Source organism: Rana temporaria, chromosome 1, assembly GCF_905171775.1.
Source record: "Rana temporaria chromosome 1, aRanTem1.1, whole genome shotgun sequence".
Lineage (NCBI taxonomy): Eukaryota > Metazoa > Chordata > Amphibia > Anura > Ranidae > Rana > Rana temporaria.
This window is the reverse complement of record NC_053489.1, coordinates 478,379,882-478,402,176: the sequence shown is the minus strand read 5'-3', so window position 1 is coordinate 478,402,176 and position 22,295 is coordinate 478,379,882.

The following is a 22,295-nucleotide window of genomic DNA, read 5'->3' as shown; positions in this document are numbered from 1 at the left end:
CGGAGAGCGGAAGAAGAAGCCCCCCCTGGAAATAGAGCTAATAACGAAGACAGGGGGGGCCTCCGGAGCAGAATAATAAAATATTTTAAAAAGCCTTGTGTTGTGTGTTTACTACATTTTACTTTTTGCCTCCAGGTGAATGGATAGGGGTACGATGTACCCCATATCCATTCACTTAGGGTGGGGGGCCGGTATCTGGGGGCCCCCTTATTTGAGGGGACTCCCAGATTCCGATAAGCCTCCGCCCGCAGACCCCGACAACCAATGGCAAGGGTTGTCGGGAAGAGGTCCTGTCCTCATCAACATGGGGACAGGGTGCTCTGGGGTGGGGGGGCCCGCAGTGCGCCCCCCTGCCCCAGAGCACCCAACCCCCCCATGTTGAGGGCATGCGGCCTGGCACGGCTCAGGAGGGGGGGGGACGCTCGCTCGTCCCCACTCCCATTCCTGGCCGGCCGGGTAGCGTGCTTTGGATACGGGTCTGGTATGGATTGTAGGGGGACCCCCTACGTCAATTTTTCGGCGTGGGGGGGTCTCCTTACAACCCATACCAGACCTAAGGGCCTGGTATGCTCCTGGGGGGGGAACCCATGCCGGTTTTTTCTTTGAAAATTGGCATGGAGTTCACCCTCTCAGGAATGCATGCTGAGCGACGCTGTCATTTTTTTTTATAATTATTTGTTTTCCCGGCGCGTCTTTTTTTTTCACCCGTCGCAACTTTAGTGTCCCGTCGAAATTCTCAAAGCCGACCGGCGTTAATTACGTTCGCGCGCTGCACGTCGGGAAAATGACGTCACACGCATGCGCAGTACGGCCGGCGCGGGAGCGCGCCTCATTTAAATTTTAAACGCCCCCAGGAGAGGAGGACCGCCTTACGACGGCGGCACTTAAGTTACACTGCGTGTAATTTCTACCTAATTGCTTTGACGATCAGGTACTTAGGTAGAAATTTTAAGTCAGTGTAACTTAACTGCTGAAATTTAAGTTACGCACAGTTTTTGAGAATTTGGCCCTGTGTTCTTTTATCTTTGCGCTTCAGCCGTGAATTTCTTGAGAATGTTGTGGTTGTGAACCGTTGGGAACCGGTGATGTGAGCTCCCCTAGTACTCTAATGCCCTGTACACACGATCGGTTCGTCTGATGAAAACAGACCGATGGACCGTTTTCATCAGACGAACCGATCGTGTGTGGGCCCCATCAGTTTTTTTCCCATCGGTGAAAAAAAATAGAACCTGTTTTAATTTTTTGGGATGGTTAAAAAAACGATAGAAAAAAACGATCGTCTGTGGGGAAATCCATTGGTCAAAAATCCATGCATTCTCAGAATCAAGTCGACGCATGCTGGGAAGCATTGAACTTCATTTTTCTCTACAGGTCGTTGTGTGTTTTACGTCACCGCGTTGGTCAAGATTGGATTTTTAACCGATGGTGTGTAGGCAAGACTGATGAAAGTCAGCTTCATCAAATATCTGATGAAAAAATCCATCAGTTCGTTTTCATCCGACGAACCGATCGTGTGTACAGGGCATAACTGGTTACAAACGTTTGGATTTAGCTACGTCCTGACTCTAACGAATAGAGAATAACCTGTTTTACCAAAAGCAAAAGAAAGCAGTGATGTTCTAATGGCAGTGATGGAGACAAGAACCATGCTGTGGAGAGGAACTGAAGACTGTGCAGCACGCCGGGGCAGATTGAGACATGCCAAAGGTGCACACAGAAATTAACAGTGTTTAAAGTGGAGGTTACATCAAAAAAACTATTTTGCTTTAAACTGTAGCTTACGACTAAAAAAGAAAACATTTTTTTTTTTTTTTACTCATCTGGAAATGCCTGTTGCTATGCGGTCCCACGAAATCTGCCTTTGAAACCACCTAGGATTCTGACATCATCTCCCTCTAATGCTCCTGGGAAATGTGTGTCATCATTTCCCAGGATGCAGTGTGCTGTCCAATTATCACTTCCCATCCAAGACTTCCAGGAAGTAAGGGGGTAATCCACAAACACCCGGCGCAACGTAACTTTTGTCATTTAAGTTACACCGCCGCAAATTGCACAAGGTAGTGCCCGATCCACAAAGCACTTACCTTGAAATTTGCAGCGGTGTAACTTAAAATCGTCCGGCGCAAGGCATTCCTAATTTAATGGGGTGAGTTCCATTTAAATTATGCGCGCTCCCGCGCCGGATGTACTGCGCATGCTCCCGACGTCATTTTCCCGACGTGCTTTGCGCGGTTTTACGTTGCGCCGGGTTTAAAAAAATACGAGTTGCGGCGGGAAAAAAAAAAAAAGACACCGTCTTTTACATGGTGTCTACTTTTACATGGTGTACTAACTTTACACCTTGTAAAAGCAGCCCTAATTTTGCGATAGCAAACTAATACTTACGGAGAAAAAACGAAGCTGAAAAGCTTTGTGGATCTCCGTAAGTGCTAATTTGCATACCCGACGCGGCATTTCGACTCGAAATGCCCCCAGCGGCGGCCAAGGTACTGCATCCTAAGATCCGACAGTGTAAGTCCCTTACACATGTCGGATCTTCTGCCTATCTATGTGAAACTGATTCTGTGGATCAGTTCCATAGATAGAAACAGGGATACGACGGCGTATCAGTAGATACGCCGGCGTATCCCTTTTGTGGATTACCCCCTAAGTGCCTGTAGGCTTCACAATGCCCGCAAGAAAAATGACAACGGTGTAGATATAGTTTTATAAACTATCTTTTTTGAATATCTATGCAGATCGGCGGCGGATTGTAAAATAGTAAGTGACCAGATTTATATTATAAAAATGCAGGATGAAAGGACATACATTTAAAAAATGCTAATTGTGGTTGGAACTCCGCTTTAAGACCTGGCAGCAAGACGGCAGATCCTAGTACAGGAGCATAATAATAGAAGACCGGCCCAAACAGCGGGATGCAGATCTCACCAGAACAAACAGAATGCAAACATGACAAAGAAGAACTGGGACATAGAATTGGGGTGGGGCAGGCAGCAGACAAGTGAAATCAAGAGAGCTAAGATTGGTAAAGAAAAGTTTGTCGGGTACTGCATATGATCTGTGTCAGGGGCTGTGCACGTGTCCCAGTGTACATGTCAAACTTTGCAGGTGAGCCTGTACAGCCGATGTGCATCAGTTCACTTGGGACTGTATGCAGAATGCGTTACCTGAAATAATGACCTCCGAGGCATCAGGTGGGGTAAACTTGGCCGCAGGCCTTTATTGCTGGTATTATTTATTTAAATTGACCATGTTTATTAAGCAATTAACCAATTCAATACACACCATATAACAGATCACTCATTTAACTTAACCACCACCATTCATCAACCCAGTCACTACGACTCGGGTTGGATACACTTTATTAATAACTAACCCCTCTTGTTCATTACAAACCAAGAGAGTGAACCAGCAATAATTAGGCCGCGACAAGGGAGGGGGGGAGGGAGTTTTCAGGTAGGGGACACCTTGCGTTCTGACTGCTGCAGCCTGCTGCCTGGCTTAAATAACTTCTCCCCTTCCAGAAGGTTCCACCTGGATGTGTGACCTGCTCCTAACTACCCATTGGACCCTGGCTAATCCCCTGAGCTCTTTACCTTACAGGTGTGCAGGGGGAGGGGCCACCCTCCCCTCCCAGAGGCCCAAATTACCTATTAATCCCCAGGTGGGGGAAAAGGGGGACTTAAGCTATCCCTCTGCAACATCCCCATGTGCTCAGGGAGCTTAAGCAGCTCCCCTCACATTCATGGGACTGTATGCAGAATGCGTTACCTGAAATAATGACCTCCGAGGCATCAGGTGGGGTAAACTTGGCCGCAGGCCTTTATTGCTGGTATTATTTATTTAAATTGACCATGTTTATTAAGCAATTAACCAATTCAATACACACCATATAACAGATCACTCATTTAACTTAACCACCACCATTCATCAACCCAGTCACTACGACTCGGGTTGGATACACTTTATTAATAACTAACCCCACCAGCCGGGATTGTTTCCAGTCTGACCGCCTAAACAAGACCGGCCCAACCACCCCGCCTCGCGGCCACCTCCACCATATTCTGCAGGTTATTGTTGAAAATGTCGAGCCCAATTTCAGATAGATGGACCCCATCCGATCTGAAAAGCCCCGCAATTCCCCCTTCTAGATCTACGTGCCTGAAGGACAGACCTCCAATAGTGGGCATAAACTTTGCTATTGCCCTGTTCAACCTTTTCCTAACCCTCTCAAACAGAGAGCCCAACCACACCAATCTCGGAACTATCTCTGAAAAAACCAAACGCATCCCAGGGAAGGACTGACATAACTGGCCCAGGTCATATTTAATCTGGAACAACAAATCCAGGGACTTACTATGCCCTATATCGTTCCCACCGAGGTGGATAATCAAAATATCTGGAATAGGCATGGAATGGAACAATAAACCCAACTCTTCGAACAGATTTTCCCATACCATACCCCTCCTACCATGCCATACAATGTTCACCAACTGGGGGTCGAAATTCAAACTCCCGGAATACACTCTTCGCAGAGCTCTCCTTTCGGCCCAGAATATGAAGGAGTGCCCTACTATCCAAACTGATAGGGCCTGACCTGAAAAATTAAACAAAACAGTGAGGACGAATGTACAATTTATAAGCGTCAGATTGCCATCTACCTATACGTTTGATATTAAAAACGTCAAGACCCAACCTGGCTGCCTCTGTCGCCGCACCAATGCGAAATGAGTGCGAGGAGAGGGGCAACCGACCCATATCCAGCACACGTAAACACTTTTGAAAGACAGAATTGAACTGGTAACTGGTCAAAGGAAGGCCATTATTGTGTACAAAGAACGACCCCCCTTCTGAACCCCTCACCTGCAGGAACTGACCTACTAACTTGACCGGACAATATGGAGAGCCCGGTAAAGCCAGCAGTTTCATCCATGCACCCTTCCCGAACTGGTCCGTTTTTGATCTTGGGACGAAAATTGTGAGACCGGAACCCTCCAAAAAAATGTGAGACATGAGCATATTGGAGTCAGCCTTCTTATTTGGAGACACAATCTCGGATAACCGAAACGCACCGAAAAACATTAACGAAAAAACAGCCCGGAAAAGGATCGCCTCGTAACGCGAAAAGCAGACTAATTCCGCTGCCGAGCACAATTTAGCGAGGATAGCCGGAGTTACCGCCATTCTGCTGTCCTTGTTGTATGTACCTCTTCTATAGCCTTTCAAGGCCTGCTTTACCGAAAAGAAAGAAGAGCACGGGGGGTGGTTATTTAGTTTACCAAAAAACGAAACCCCGGCCAGAGTTTTATTAACCTGAGACCAGGACACAGAGCTGGCCAGTAATTTGTTCAAAAAGGACAAAACCAAACCTTCCGAAAAAGCTAACTGGTCCTCTCCCAGAGAAACTATGTGAGCCAGCCACATCCGCCAGGCCGATGAGTACGCTGCCAGGGTAGCGGGGGCGACAGACTTCATAATGTTTTCTCGAACCAAATCTAGATCAGTTCCCATAAATGAGCCGGGCACTGGAACCCTTCCTCGTCCGCAGCTGGGAACAGCAACTTGAACCTCCTCATCTGTAAACGCGAGAGAGAGTCCGCAATGACATTCTGTTTTCCCGGCAAATAACGAGCCTTGACCCAAACATTTAGACTCAGACATTTGAAAACAAGGTATCTAATCAGCGAAATGACAGGAGGAGATTTGGATGATAAACAATTTAGAGCAAAAAGCACCCCTTTATTGTCAGTGCTGAAAAGTAACCTTCTATTTACAAAGTACTCCCCCCAAATCTCCAATGCGACCAGAATGGGAAACAGTTCTAAAATCACTATGTTTTTAAGATAACCTTTCCTTCGCCAGCAGGGGTGCCATAGCGAAGCGCACCAATGGGTTCCCCATATGGCTGACAAACCCACTGACCCTGCTGCGTCTGTGTATAAACAAAAATCCTCGTCTGATACAAACTCTGACTGAAAAATTGCTCTGCCATTGAAATTAACCAAAAATTGCGACCAAACCAGAAGGTCCTCCCGAATCTCGGCCGAGATTCTGATATGGGAGGAGGGGGACTTGAATCCCGAAATAGCCAAATAAAGGCGTCTAGAAAATATCCGCCCCACGGGCAGTATTCTAGCCGCAAAAGCCAACAGGCAATTTTTGGATCTGTTTTAAGATGACCTTCTTCCTTCTGATTATGCTGCACAAATGGTCCCTTAATTGGGAGACCTTTTCAGCTGGTAGCTCAAACTCCATTGCCACTGTGTCAATGGTGATGCCCAGAAAAACCAACCGTGTTGTAGGGTATATCGTCTTCTCATGGGCCAAAGGAATGTTGAAGGACTCACAAATCTTCAAAAAAGAAGACAACACCTTTGAGCAATCAGCCGCTGAGATCCCCAAGAAAAGGAAGTCATCCAGATAGTGTAACAAAAAGGATGAACCAGAGTGCATCTGCACCACCCATTCCAGAAAAGTGGCGAAGGATTCAAAATACCTGCAGGAGAGCGAGCAGCCCATTGGTAGGCAACGATCAAAGAAAAAACAGCCATCAAAAACAAAACCTAAGGAACTGAACGACAAAGGGTTAATGGGTAATAAACGAAAAGCTGACTGAATGTCGGTCTTGGCAAGAAAGGCTCCTTGACCTAGCAAACGAATTTTAACCAATGCATCGTCAAACGTTGAATACTTCACTGACGACATCTCTTCACTGATTTGATCATTCAGAGAATCCCCTTTAGGTGAAGACAAGTGATGTATCATCCGGAACGATCCCTGTTCCTTTTTAGGAACGACACCCAAAGGGGAAACTCTGAAGTTCTTAAAAGGGGGGTGAGAAAAAGGACCAGCAATCCTACCGTCTTGCAGTTCCTTACAAATTTTGTCCCTAACCACCTCAGGGAAGTCTAAAGCTGACTTCAAGTTCTTACCTATAACGCAGCCTTGACCTTCAAAGGGGGGGAGAACAAAACCGTCCCTAAACCCTTAAAATAGCAGCTGGGCCATCTGCCTGTCTATGTATATTTGCAGCCACAGAAGCATTCTTTGCAGGCTCACCGGTGATAACGCCTTTTGGAAAGGATTCCCTGTACTGAGGCTGGTTAGCGATAGCCATTTTTTTGAAGCACTTGGTAACGGGGTGTGCTCCTGCGCAAAATGCGCACTCATGTCTGTATCTGCAACTACCCGGGAATCTGCATTGAGCATCATTGAATGAAAAGCATATGCCTTTCTTGTATGCAGTGCCTGGTGCACCTGCGGCAGAGGGCTGTGGCTTTGGATTAAACGCTCTTTGTGGCAGAAAAAGATTGAGCCATAGCCCGATATCTTTTGAACCCCACGCCAAATTGGGGTGCACTGCTAGCTTCTGACGAAACGACTCGTCGTATACGAACCACGCAACACCCCCAAAATTTTTGTAAGCCTCCAGCACAATGTCCAAATGTTGCAGCAGACCCACACTTTTCTCAGGACACTTTTCACACATAACACTAGAATATATCAAAAAGGCCTGTAACCAATTACTGAAACTTCTGGACACCGGCCTGCGCCTATCCTCATCACCTCTTTCATCCTTTTTTTCTTTAAATAAAGATTCCTTCGCAGAAGGTAAGAGTGACAGTAAGTCCACAAACTCACCTCTGACAATTTTCTCCTTCATAGCTACAGTCAAATGATACCCCAATTGTGAAAGCGTGCATGGCAACGCTTCCCTAGCGCACGTTTCTGGTACATTAACAGGAATATCTACACTATTTACAGTCTGTAACACCGCCGGGGCGGCTACATTACCCATTCCTTGCCCCCCTCGTACCTCCTCTGGGCTAGCCCATACTGAAGCTGCAGAGCAAGGTACATTCTGACTAGCCGCAGGCATACTAGGAGACATACCCGCAATCAGGGAGGACAAAGAAGCAGTTAGCGAGGTTAATAAATGCAATTGAGTCAGACTTTCATTACCTGGGCCTGGTGCTGTCATCTGGGAGCACACCACAGGTATCTGCTGCGCCTGAAGGGATGACTGGGTGTTGGAACCCTGGCCGCCTCCCCTAGCTCCAGCTGTGATTTGCGGCCTGGTGGCGCTGCTGCCGGAAACAGCCAGCAGCCTGGGGTCCTCTGCACTGCTACCTGCTGCCTGCGACACTTGTCCTGGGACCTGTGGAAGAGAGGAAAGAGAAAATGCCGGCTGTCCGCTAGGGGGGGCTCCAGACCCCCTGCCGCGACCCGCACGCTGTCCTCCGCTTTTCCCCTTCTTCTGTGCCCCCCTTCCCGAGGGTGGCAAGCTGACTGCGGGCGAAGGGGGGATCCGATTCGACCTCCTGCGCTTGGACGGAAGAGGCTCCGGGACATCTAGCAGTGCTGGGAGGGTAAAGTTCACCTCCTCCTCCATGCTGCCAATAGGGGCGAATACTGCTGGAGTGACAGCTCCCCGGTCCAATGACCATGCCGACGCCGACAACGGCTCCAATAGGCAGGGAGCGCTGAATGAGGAGGAGGGCTGTGCTGTGCCAGAGGCAGACGCTGCGACAGCCTCCGGGGAAGAAGCTGATGCAGCCGACCCGGACTGTTCAGACGAGAAGGAGCCCAGCAGATAGCGACGCTCAGTACCTGGGGATAAAGAGAGGCACTGCTGCATCCACGCCTCACCATCCTCAACACCAGCTCTTTCCAGGATACGCCGGACCAGGCTCTTCAAGGGAAACAGGAACACAGGAACAAGTTTTCAGGTAGGGGACACCTTGCGTTCTGACTGCTGCAGCCTGCTGCCTGGCTTAAATAACTTCTCCCCTTCCAGAAGGTTCCACCTGGATGTGTGACCTGCTCCTAACTACCCATTGGACCCTGGCTAATCCCCTGAGCTCTTTACCTTACAGGTGTGCAGGGGGAGGGGCCACCCTCCCCTCCCAGAGGCCCAAATTACCTATTAATCCCCAGGTGGGGGAAAAGGGGGACTTAAGCTATCCCTCTGCAACATCCCCATGTGCTCAGGGAGCTTAAGCAGCTCCCCTCACATTCATACATAGGCTGCCTGCACACACCTCAGTGCTAATACAAAAAGATAAATAAACAGCTCTTTACACTGTATGGAGCTCTGCACCATTGTAGTACAAAGCATTGAAGCGTTCTTAAAAAAAAATAAAAGTGTGTTTTTAACATACAAAATTAATAACAAAAAATAATAAATATCACTTGTTCAGAAATAAAAACAAATAATAAAAATAAAAAAAACATAAAAAATATGTGTAATAGGAAAAAGAGGGAGAAGGAGTTATATATTATTGATTACATTTTACAAAGGCTTTCTAAAGTGACATTTTGGTTTACTTATATGATTGTTTAAACTGTCATTATATGCAGATTGCTACTTTGTATTCAGCAATTCAGCTTCAGTGGCAGATTGCTGTGCCTTGTCAGCCATCAACAAAAGTAGAAGTTTGTATCTACCATTTACCATGTACCATTTATTTTCGAACTAAATAGTTTGCACTGCAAGCTTTCGAAGCACACAGGCCTCCTTTTCAGGCAGTGTTAGGCCTTGTACACACGATCAGTCCATCCGATGAGAACGAACTGAAGGACCATTTCATCGGTTAACCAACGAAGCTGACTGATGGTCTGATGTGCCTACACACCATCAGTTAAAAAACCGATCAAGTCCAACGCGGTGATGTAAAACACAACGACGTGCTGAGAAAAATGAAGTTCAATGCTTCCAAGCATGCGTCCACTTGATTCTGAGCATGCGCGGATTTTTAATCGATGCTTTTGCATAGTAACCGTCGGTTTTGACCTATCGGTTAGGCGTCCATCGGTTCAATTTTAAAGCAAGTTCTATTTTTTTTGACCGAAGGATAACCGATGACCGATGGGGCCCACACACGATCGGTTTGGACCGATGAAACGGTCCTTCAGTCCGTTTTCATCGGTTTTGACTGATCGTGTGTACAGGGCTTTAAACATGTACAAAAAACATGCATTTTATAAATTAGGCAACAAAGAGATGCCACGTTTGATATTAAAAACGTCAAGACCCAACCTGGCTGCCTCTGTCGCCGCACCAATGCGAAATGAGTGCGAGGAGAGGGGCAACCGACCCATATCCAGCACACGTAAACACTTTTGAAAGACAGAATTGAACTGGTAACTGGTCAAAGGAAGGCCATTATTGTGTACAAAGAACGACCCCCCTTCTGAACCCCTCACCTGCAGGAACTGACCTACTAACTTGACCGGACAATATGGAGAGCCCGGTAAAGCCAGCAGTTTCATCCATGCACCCTTCCCGAACTGGTCCGTTTTTGATCTTGGGACGAAAATTGTGAGACCGGAACCCTCCAAAAAAATGTGAGACATGAGCATATTGGAGTCAGCCTTCTTATTTGGAGACACAATCTCGGATAACCGAAACGCACCGAAAAACATTAACGAAAAAACAGCCCGGAAAAGGATCGCCTCGTAACGCGAAAAGCAGACTAATTCCGCTGCCGAGCACAATTTAGCGAGGATAGCCGGAGTTACCGCCATTCTGCTGTCCTTGTTGTATGTACCTCTTCTATAGCCTTTCAAGGCCTGCTTTACCGAAAAGAAAGAAGAGCACGGGGGGTGGTTATTTAGTTTACCAAAAAACGAAACCCCGGCCAGAGTTTTATTAACCTGAGACCAGGACACAGAGCTGGCCAGTAATTTGTTCAAAAAGGACAAAACCAAACCTTCCGAAAAAGCTAACTGGTCCTCTCCCAGAGAAACTATGTGAGCCAGCCACATCCGCCAGGCCGATGAGTACGCTGCCAGGGTAGCGGGGGCGACAGACTTCATAATGTTTTCTCGAACCAAATCTAGATCAGTTCCCATAAATGAGCCGGGCACTGGAACCCTTCCTCGTCCGCAGCTGGGAACAGCAACTTGAACCTCCTCATCTGTAAACGCGAGAGAGAGTCCGCAATGACATTCTGTTTTCCCGGCAAATAACGAGCCTTGACCCAAACATTTAGACTCAGACATTTGAAAACAAGGTATCTAATCAGCGAAATGACAGGAGGAGATTTGGATGATAAACAATTTAGAGCAAAAAGCACCCCTTTATTGTCAGTGCTGAAAAGTAACCTTCTATTTACAAAGTACTCCCCCCAAATCTCCAATGCGACCAGAATGGGAAACAGTTCTAAAATCACTATGTTTTTAAGATAACCTTTCCTTCGCCAGCAGGGGTGCCATAGCGAAGCGCACCAATGGGTTCCCCATATGGCTGACAAACCCACTGACCCTGCTGCGTCTGTGTATAAACAAAAATCCTCGTCTGATACAAACTCTGACTGAAAAATTGCTCTGCCATTGAAATTAACCAAAAATTGCGACCAAACCAGAAGGTCCTCCCGAATCTCGGCCGAGATTCTGATATGGGAGGAGGGGGACTTGAATCCCGAAATAGCCAAATAAAGGCGTCTAGAAAATATCCGCCCCACGGGCAGTATTCTAGCCGCAAAAGCCAACAGGCAATTTTTGGATCTGTTTTAAGATGACCTTCTTCCTTCTGATTATGCTGCACAAATGGTCCCTTAATTGGGAGACCTTTTCAGCTGGTAGCTCAAACTCCATTGCCACTGTGTCAATGGTGATGCCCAGAAAAACCAACCGTGTTGTAGGGTATATCGTCTTCTCATGGGCCAAAGGAATGTTGAAGGACTCACAAATCTTCAAAAAAGAAGACAACACCTTTGAGCAATCAGCCGCTGAGATCCCCAAGAAAAGGAAGTCATCCAGATAGTGTAACAAAAAGGATGAACCAGAGTGCATCTGCACCACCCATTCCAGAAAAGTGGCGAAGGATTCAAAATACCTGCAGGAGAGCGAGCAGCCCATTGGTAGGCAACGATCAAAGAAAAAACAGCCATCAAAAACAAAACCTAAGGAACTGAACGACAAAGGGTTAATGGGTAATAAACGAAAAGCTGACTGAATGTCGGTCTTGGCAAGAAAGGCTCCTTGACCTAGCAAACGAATTTTAACCAATGCATCGTCAAACGTTGAATACTTCACTGACGACATCTCTTCACTGATTTGATCATTCAGAGAATCCCCTTTAGGTGAAGACAAGTGATGTATCATCCGGAACGATCCCTGTTCCTTTTTAGGAACGACACCCAAAGGGGAAACTCTGAAGTTCTTAAAAGGGGGGTGAGAAAAAGGACCAGCAATCCTACCGTCTTGCAGTTCCTTACAAATTTTGTCCCTAACCACCTCAGGGAAGTCTAAAGCTGACTTCAAGTTCTTACCTATAACGCAGCCTTGACCTTCAAAGGGGGGGAGAACAAAACCGTCCCTAAACCCTTAAAATAGCAGCTGGGCCATCTGCCTGTCTATGTATATTTGCAGCCACAGAAGCATTCTTTGCAGGCTCACCGGTGATAACGCCTTTTGGAAAGGATTCCCTGTACTGAGGCTGGTTAGCGATAGCCATTTTTTTGAAGCACTTGGTAACGGGGTGTGCTCCTGCGCAAAATGCGCACTCATGTCTGTATCTGCAACTACCCGGGAATCTGCATTGAGCATCATTGAATGAAAAGCATATGCCTTTCTTGTATGCAGTGCCTGGTGCACCTGCGGCAGAGGGCTGTGGCTTTGGATTAAACGCTCTTTGTGGCAGAAAAAGATTGAGCCATAGCCCGATATCTTTTGAACCCCACGCCAAATTGGGGTGCACTGCTAGCTTCTGACGAAACGACTCGTCGTATACGAACCACGCAACACCCCCAAAATTTTTGTAAGCCTCCAGCACAATGTCCAAATGTTGCAGCAGACCCACACTTTTCTCAGGACACTTTTCACACATAACACTAGAATATATCAAAAAGGCCTGTAACCAATTACTGAAACTTCTGGACACCGGCCTGCGCCTATCCTCATCACCTCTTTCATCCTTTTTTTCTTTAAATAAAGATTCCTTCGCAGAAGGTAAGAGTGACAGTAAGTCCACAAACTCACCTCTGACAATTTTCTCCTTCATAGCTACAGTCAAATGATACCCCAATTGTGAAAGCGTGCATGGCAACGCTTCCCTAGCGCACGTTTCTGGTACATTAACAGGAATATCTACACTATTTACAGTCTGTAACACCGCCGGGGCGGCTACATTACCCATTCCTTGCCCCCCTCGTACCTCCTCTGGGCTAGCCCATACTGAAGCTGCAGAGCAAGGTACATTCTGACTAGCCGCAGGCATACTAGGAGACATACCCGCAATCAGGGAGGACAAAGAAGCAGTTAGCGAGGTTAATAAATGCAATTGAGTCAGACTTTCATTACCTGGGCCTGGTGCTGTCATCTGGGAGCACACCACAGGTATCTGCTGCGCCTGAAGGGATGACTGGGTGTTGGAACCCTGGCCGCCTCCCCTAGCTCCAGCTGTGATTTGCGGCCTGGTGGCGCTGCTGCCGGAAACAGCCAGCAGCCTGGGGTCCTCTGCACTGCTACCTGCTGCCTGCGACACTTGTCCTGGGACCTGTGGAAGAGAGGAAAGAGAAAATGCCGGCTGTCCGCTAGGGGGGGCTCCAGACCCCCTGCCGCGACCCGCACGCTGTCCTCCGCTTTTCCCCTTCTTCTGTGCCCCCCTTCCCGAGGGTGGCAAGCTGACTGCGGGCGAAGGGGGGATCCGATTCGACCTCCTGCGCTTGGACGGAAGAGGCTCCGGGACATCTAGCAGTGCTGGGAGGGTAAAGTTCACCTCCTCCTCCATGCTGCCAATAGGGGCGAATACTGCTGGAGTGACAGCTCCCCGGTCCAATGACCATGCCGACGCCGACAACGGCTCCAATAGGCAGGGAGCGCTGAATGAGGAGGAGGGCTGTGCTGTGCCAGAGGCAGACGCTGCGACAGCCTCCGGGGAAGAAGCTGATGCAGCCGACCCGGACTGTTCAGACGAGAAGGAGCCCAGCAGATAGCGACGCTCAGTACCTGGGGATAAAGAGAGGCACTGCTGCATCCACGCCTCACCATCCTCAACACCAGCTCTTTCCAGGATACGCCGGACCAGGCTCTTCAAGGGAAACAGGAACACAGGAACAAGTTTTCAGGTAGGGGACACCTTGCGTTCTGACTGCTGCAGCCTGCTGCCTGGCTTAAATAACTTCTCCCCTTCCAGAAGGTTCCACCTGGATGTGTGACCTGCTCCTAACTACCCATTGGACCCTGGCTAATCCCCTGAGCTCTTTACCTTACAGGTGTGCAGGGGGAGGGGCCACCCTCCCCTCCCAGAGGCCCAAATTACCTATTAATCCCCAGGTGGGGGAAAAGGGGGACTTAAGCTATCCCTCTGCAACATCCCCATGTGCTCAGGGAGCTTAAGCAGCTCCCCTCACATTCATACATAGGCTGCCTGCACACACCTCAGTGCTAATACAAAAAGATAAATAAACAGCTCTTTACACTGTATGGAGCTCTGCACCATTGTAGTACAAAGCATTGAAGCGTTCTTAAAAAAAAATAAAAGTGTGTTTTTAACATACAAAATTAATAACAAAAAATAATAAATATCACTTGTTCAGAAATAAAAACAAATAATAAAAATAAAAAAAACATAAAAAATATGTGTAATAGGAAAAAGAGGGAGAAGGAGTTATATATTATTGATTACATTTTACAAAGGCTTTCTAAAGTGACATTTTGGTTTACTTATATGATTGTTTAAACTGTCATTATATGCAGATTGCTACTTTGTATTCAGCAATTCAGCTTCAGTGGCAGATTGCTGTGCCTTGTCAGCCATCAACAAAAGTAGAAGTTTGTATCTACCATTTACCATGTACCATTTATTTTCGAACTAAATAGTTTGCACTGCAAGCTTTCGAAGCACACAGGCCTCCTTTTCAGGCAGTGTTAGGCCTTGTACACACGATCAGTCCATCCGATGAGAACGAACTGAAGGACCATTTCATCGGTTAACCAACGAAGCTGACTGATGGTCTGATGTGCCTACACACCATCAGTTAAAAAACCGATCAAGTCCAACGCGGTGATGTAAAACACAACGACGTGCTGAGAAAAATGAAGTTCAATGCTTCCAAGCATGCGTCCACTTGATTCTGAGCATGCGCGGATTTTTAATCGATGCTTTTGCATAGTAACCGTCGGTTTTGACCTATCGGTTAGGCGTCCATCGGTTCAATTTTAAAGCAAGTTCTATTTTTTTTGACCGAAGGATAACCGATGACCGATGGGGCCCACACACGATCGGTTTGGACCGATGAAACGGTCCTTCAGTCCGTTTTCATCGGTTTTGACTGATCGTGTGTACAGGGCTTTAAACATGTACAAAAAACATGCATTTTATAAATTAGGCAACAAAGAGATGCCAATGTTATCAACCTGACACATATGAGTGACAAATTGAAAAAATCTGCATCTCTTACATAGCTACATAGAGGGAAAGGTTTAATAAAGCCAAAGGTCCATCCACTTCAACCTATATTTTTAGATTAAATGAACTTTTAGTGGATACCACTAACTGTAGAGGGGAGTTCCACACTTTATACCTGACTGTAAACAACCCCTTACACAGTTCAAGAGTTAATTGCTTTTCACCCAAGTTCATGTAGTGGCCACATGTCTTCTTTAGAGTCCACTGATTGACCAAAAGACTTGTGCACAACGGAAACATTTGTTTAGTTTAGTTTATTTTCCGTCCTGTTGATTCGTAATCATTCGTAATTTTGCTAAACAGGATTTTTCGTATTTTCGCAAGCGTAATTCTTCGTAGAATTGGAATGATTCGTATTAATGTAAGCCTTATTTTTAGTTGATTTATAATTCGTGGTATGTAAAGGTAAAACTGTTGTTTAGCCATATATGAGTCAATAGGAGATATCAGGGCCGATGTCCACCTCTCTCTTAGTTGATTGGCTGTGCGTAAAGCCCCATATAAACATGACACTGAACGCTACTAAACCACGCCCACAGATGATGTCGATGACCAACGAAACTGGGTTGTTTGTAGTAGCTGTCAGTTAGGTGACATCATCAAACAGATCGCGATACACGGAAGTGTGTTTGTTTGGTGGTTTGGCTGGACTATGGAGGCACGGAAACATTGCCCTGATATGTTCCCGCTGCACCAACATGATGTGATGTATTGCCTTTGAATTTTTTATATATTGTAAGTGCAATTTTAAAGGGGAGAGGTTTTAAATAAAAAGTTTATACGGTATACGGTATTATTGTGTCTTTTTTTACCTCTATATCTGAGCACCAGTCGCTGGATGCGCTTATGTACCCTTTTCAATCTGGAGAAGTGGAGAGGCATTTTGAGTTCAAACAACGCTGTATATACAGTACCATTTGGTAAGAGCAATTACAACAGGGGTGTATTTAGACCCCGAATTATCTTCACGAGTGGTGGTTCTGGTGGAGGTGCATGAGCATTTCAAGCCGTTGAGATCTAATTTGTCTCCATTGTTTCTTACCTGTTAATGACCTTCAACGTCTTCACTTTTTCAGATATAGTGTTTATTTATTAGAAAATATATATATATATATATAGATACGGTATATGTTTTTATATATGTTTTTAGGTAGCGCCGCCTTGATATGTAATGTGTTGTTAATGCATTGTATGTTGTATTGCTATAAATTTGCCTATCAGTAGATGGGATAAGGTGGCAGCTTTTTACCATCACTGGTTTTTTATATTGCCCTATGGGAGGTGATTATAGTCCCTCTGTGTATTTTCATTTAGTTTCTCTCCTCTCTTCCACAAGCGCTTTGATTTTAGGAAGGGCTGGTCGTTTTGTTTGTATATATATATATATATATATATATATCACTGAGAGAAGGTCTCCCATTCCACCTGTGCCGCCCCTGCACCCAGGAAGGGGAGGCGGGGCCTTACGCAGCTTGCGTAGTGAGCGTATAGGGCGGATCGGCTCTGCTCCCAGTGAACCACCTGAGCCAGCCGCTCCCGCCCCCTACACAACGGGGGTTAATACCGCACCGCTATCGGCCGAATCCCGCGGCAATTCCGACGCTATTTTTAGCGGCGCTATACCGCCACCGCGCCTCCTGCCCCAGTGTGAAAGGGACCTTAGTCTACCTGCATTAAAATGCTGCAAGCTAATGTCTTGCTGATTACTGTTTACTTCACAGAATTGCTTTTTGCTCTTATTTAAGAGGCCTGTTGCATAACTGGTTTGGCTTTGTATTTTATTGCCATATGCAATCCATTCATAAAACGTTATCCTCCCTACAAAAAAAAAAAAATGACACATGTTGTGGCTGTGTAAATGAATATCTTGTGTTTCTGCATAGCATTCAATGGCTACCACATTATTCCCATGTGCTGCTTATGCACAAGGTCCAATGAACAGAAAACATCAAAGATTTCGGCATCTCCTAATTTTCTTAAGAAAATTAATACAAACAATATTATGTTATAAATTACCAGTATTAAAACAATAAGACCTCCATCCTTTTTTTTTTTTTTTACAGAATTATAGTAGTTGGAGGACCTCTGTTATGAGCATCTTTTTTGTGTTACTGTGAATAGTAAAAGTCCTTAGTTAAACTGTACTTACAATTATCCTTTAAGTGACTCCACCCTTCTCCAAGGTCAATGATCCTGACAGATCCATTCTGTGTGGCACATGGGGAAACTGCATAGCCGCTGCTGGAAACACTTTGAAGTCATCTGCTCACAGTACTTAGCCCCCTGCCTGTCTTTTTTTGGGCGCAGCTTCCAGAGTTCAGTTCCACTTTAAGCTTCCTCTGCAAACTGGTGGGAATCAATTATTATTAGCACACTGCATGAAGAAATCTTGCAGATGAGATGTATTCTTACCACCAATGTCAACCTACATTATATTTGTCAATGTCTGAATCTATGTTTCATTTAAATAATCATAATGCCACTGGACCCTATGAAGAGCCCACCAATGAACAGTGAATTGGAATATCCAAGCAGCAACGTGGTCAAGGTTATTGTCGCAGAATTGGGCAAAGTGTATTGACTTCAATTCAAAAACAACTGTTTAACTGGAATTTAAAAATAGGATCTTTGGTCAGATTTACTTTAACCACTTGTCCACCGGGCCTATTCTGGCACTTCTCTCCTTCATGTAAAAATAAATACATTTTGCTAGAAAATTAATCAGAACCCCAAACATTATATATATTTTTTTAGCAGACTCCCTAAGGAATAAAATGGCGGTCATTGCAACTTTTTTTTTCTCTTTTTTTTTTAAAAATAACAAAACAGTAAAGTTAGCCCAATTTTTTTGTATAATGTGAAAGATGATGTTACTCCGAGTAAATAGATACCTAACATGTCACGCTTTAAAATTGCGCACACTCATGGAATGGCACCAAATTTCGGTACTTAAAAATCTCCATAGGCAACGCTTTAAGTTTTTTTACAGGTTACAATTTTCAAGTTACAGAGGAGGTCTAGTGCTAGAACGGTTGCACACGCTCTAACGCACGTGGCGATACCTCACATATGGGGTTTGAACAGCATTTACATATGTGGGCAGGACTTACATGCGTGTTCGCTTCTGAGCACGAGCTTCCGGGGATAGGGGCGTTTTAAAAAATAAATACATTTTATTTTATTTTTATTTTACATAATTTTTTTATTTTTACACTTTTTTTTTTTGATCACTTTTATTCCTATTACAAGGAATGTAAACATTTCTTGTAATAGGAATCACTGTGACAGGTCAATAAGACCCCACATCTCTCCTCCAGGCTTGAAAGCATGAGATTGTGAAAAAAAAATCACCAATCTCATGCCGACAGCCGCGATTGCGGCTTTGTTTACTTACGTGTACCCGGGCGTGACGTCACAACGTCGCGCCCGGGCCTCCGACGGTCATAGAGATGACCGGAAATTTCTATCGTTGTGAGCCGGCGCCTGCCGATCTGTTCTCCGTGCCCCCAATGGCACAGGAGAGCCCGGAGAAGCACCAGGTGGCGGCGGGAGGGGGGAACGTCCCCTCCCGCTGCCTATAAGAACGATCAAGCGGTAGAAATGCTGCTATGATCGTTCTTATCGTGCACAGAATCGCCGGCAGAAGACGTGATATCTGAATGATGCCTGTAGCTGTAGGCATCATTCAGATATCACCGCACAAATTCAAGGATGTCATATGACATCCTCGGTGGGCAGGTGGTTAATAACAAGGGGTGGAAACAAGACCAGTTGGCAGGAGATTTGGACTGCATTGGTGGAAGAGACTAGGTAGGGAAGCAAGTTAAAAGCGTATTTGGAAGTATTTTTATATTGTGTTGAGTTTAGTTATAACAATTTGCCCAGAGATTGGTGTTGAGCATCTTCGTGAAAAATTCGGATCGTCACATTTGCTTCATCCAGGCAACCAGATCTGCGTCTGTAAGGGCAGATCATTGTGACTGTAAAGCCTTGATTTTCATTATTTTTTTAATAAATATCAAACATGCCATAATTACCTGCTCTCTGCAATGGTTTTGCCCAGAGCAGCCCCAAACCTCGTCTTCTGGGATCTACTGCCGGTACACCTGGCTCCTCCCGCCACTTTCTATGGGGGCACTCGTGCGGGGTCGCATCTAAAAGTTTATAAAGGGCTGGGAGACGGTGGCGGGAAAGGGTTAAATACACACGGAGCCGGAGTTCTGCTTTAATAGATTTCTATGATTAAGCTCTTTTACCTTCTAACTATTTGGGCCTCATGAGATGTGCAGCGGCCAGGCTATCTCTTTCTATTTTTGCAGTTCTTAATTGCACTAGTCCTTGAAGTTCTTGCTGATCCGATAAATGGTTGATTTAGGTGAAATCTTAATAGAACCAATATCCTTGCCTGTGAATGCAGAGTGATTGCTGGAGGTAAGCTTGTTGCTTACAAGAAACACTGCACAAACTCAATTGCTTAGTGACTCAGCTACAAATCGCTGTAAAATTAACAAAGAAGCAAATACATAGAATATAAGTATGATTTCCTTAGCGAGAGATCATAGGGGAAAAAGAAAGAAAGATAAAGACGGAAGGAATGAGGGGAGAGAGAGAGAGATAAAAAGATAAGTAAGTGGAGAGAGAGAGAGAGAGAAAAAAAGAGAGATACAGTGGGGAAAATAACTATTTGATCCCCTGCAGATTTTGTAAGTTTGCCCACTTACAAAGAAATAAAGGGTCTTTAATTGTTTTTATAGATGTATTTTAAACGAAAGGGACAGAATATCAACCAAAAATCCAGAAAAAACACATGATACAAATGTTATAAATTGAGTTGCAGTTTAGTGAGTATAATAAGTATTTAAACCCCTACCAACCAACAAGAATTATCTCTCCCACATACTGGCTACAGTTTGTGCTCATGTGCTACACAGATCAGTCTTATCAATTTACGAAGGTGCACTTAAAGCGGTAGTTCACCCTCCTTTCCATCATTAGACCATTAAATTCGGCATCGTAGCGCGAGCTACGGTATGCCGGTCTTAAATTTTTAATCCCCGTACTCACTGTGGTATCGCTGATTGAAGAATCCGACTCCCGCGGGGAATGGGCGTGCCTATGGAGAGGGAGGATGATTGACGGCCGGCTCTGGCACGTCGCGCTCCCCGAAGACAGCCGGAGTAGGTCTCGGCTATTCACGACGCCTGCGCACAGGCTATGCGCAGGCGCCGTGAATAGCCAAGCCTATTTCGGCTATTTCCGGAGAAGCGTGACGTGCCAGGGCCGGCCGTCAATCACCTTCTCTCACCATAGGAACGCCCATTCCCCGGATTCTTCAATCAGCGATACCACAGTGAGTACGGGCATAAAAAATGTAAGACCGGCATACCGTAGCTCGCGCTACGATGCCGAATTTAATGGTCTAATAAAAAAAAACTTTTTTTTTTTTTTTTAACAGGGCGAACCCCCGCTTTAATGTCAACTCATTATGTGTATAAAATACACCTGTCCACAGAATTTATTTCTCCCATTCAAACCTCACCATCATGGTCAAGACCAAAGAGCTGTCAAAGGACATCAGGGACAAGACTGTCGACCTGCACAAGGCTGGAATGGGCTACAAGACCAGCAAGGAGCTTGGTGAGAAAAACACAACTGTTAGAGCGATTATTAGCAAAATGGTAAAAATATAAAAATAACCATCAACCGCATTCGGTCTGGAGCTCCATGCAATATTTAACCTCATAGGATAAGGATGATCGTGAGAAAAGTGAGGGATCAGCCCAGAACTACACGGGAGGAGCTCCTGCACTCACTTTTACCCCCTTATTGCTTCTCTTTCTCCCCTCATTCCTTCTCTCTCTCATTCCCTCATTTATTCTCTCTCCCCTCATTGATTCTCTCTCTCCCCTCATTGATTCTCTCTCTCCCCTCATTGATTCTCTCTCTCCCCTTATTCATTCTCTCTCTCCCCTCATTCATTCTCTCTCTACCCTTATTCCTTCTCTCTCTCCTCTCATTCCGTCTCGTTTTCTCTCTCTCTGTTTTCTATCTTCCCTCTCATTCCTTCACTCTCTCTATATATATTTTTTTTTCTCTTGCTCTCCCCCGTGAGAGAGAGAGAGAAGGAATGAGGGGAGAGAGAAAGAGAAGGGATGAGGGGAGAGAGAAATAGTAGGAATGGGGGGAGAGAGAAAGAGAAAGAATGAGGGGGAAGAGAGAAAGAATGAGGGGGAAGAGAGAAAGAATGAGGGGGAAGAGAGAGAGAAGGAATGAGGGGGTATGAGAAAGAGAAGGAATGAGGGGAGAGAGAGACGGAATGAGCGGGAGAGAGAAGGAATGAAGGGGAGAGAGAAGGAATGAAGGGGAGAGAGAAGGGATGAGGGGGAGAGAGAGAAGAAATGAGGGAGGAGAGAGAAATAATGAGAGAGAAAGAAAGAATGAGGGGGTGAGAGAGAGAAGGAATGAGTGGCAGAGAGAGAATGAATGAGGCAGTGAGAGATAAGGAATGAGGGGGTGAGGGAGAAGGAATGAGGGGATGAGAGAGAAGGAATGAGGGGGCAGAGTAAGAAAAGGAATGAGGGGAGAGAGAAAGAGAAGGAATGAGGGGAGAGAGAAAGAGAAGGAATGAGGGGAGAGAGAGAATAAATGAGGGGGTGAGAGAGAGAGAGAGAGAGAAGGAATGAGGGGGAGGGAGAGAGAAGGAATGAGAGGGGGAGGGAGAGAGAAGGAATGAGGGGGAGAAGAAGAAAGGAGGAGAGAGAAGGAATGAAGGGGGAGAGAGGAGGGATGAGGGGGGATAAGAAAAGAGGGGGAGGGAGAAGGAATGAAGGGGGAGAGAGGAGGAATGAGGGGAGAAGAAATAAATGGGGAGAGAGAAGGA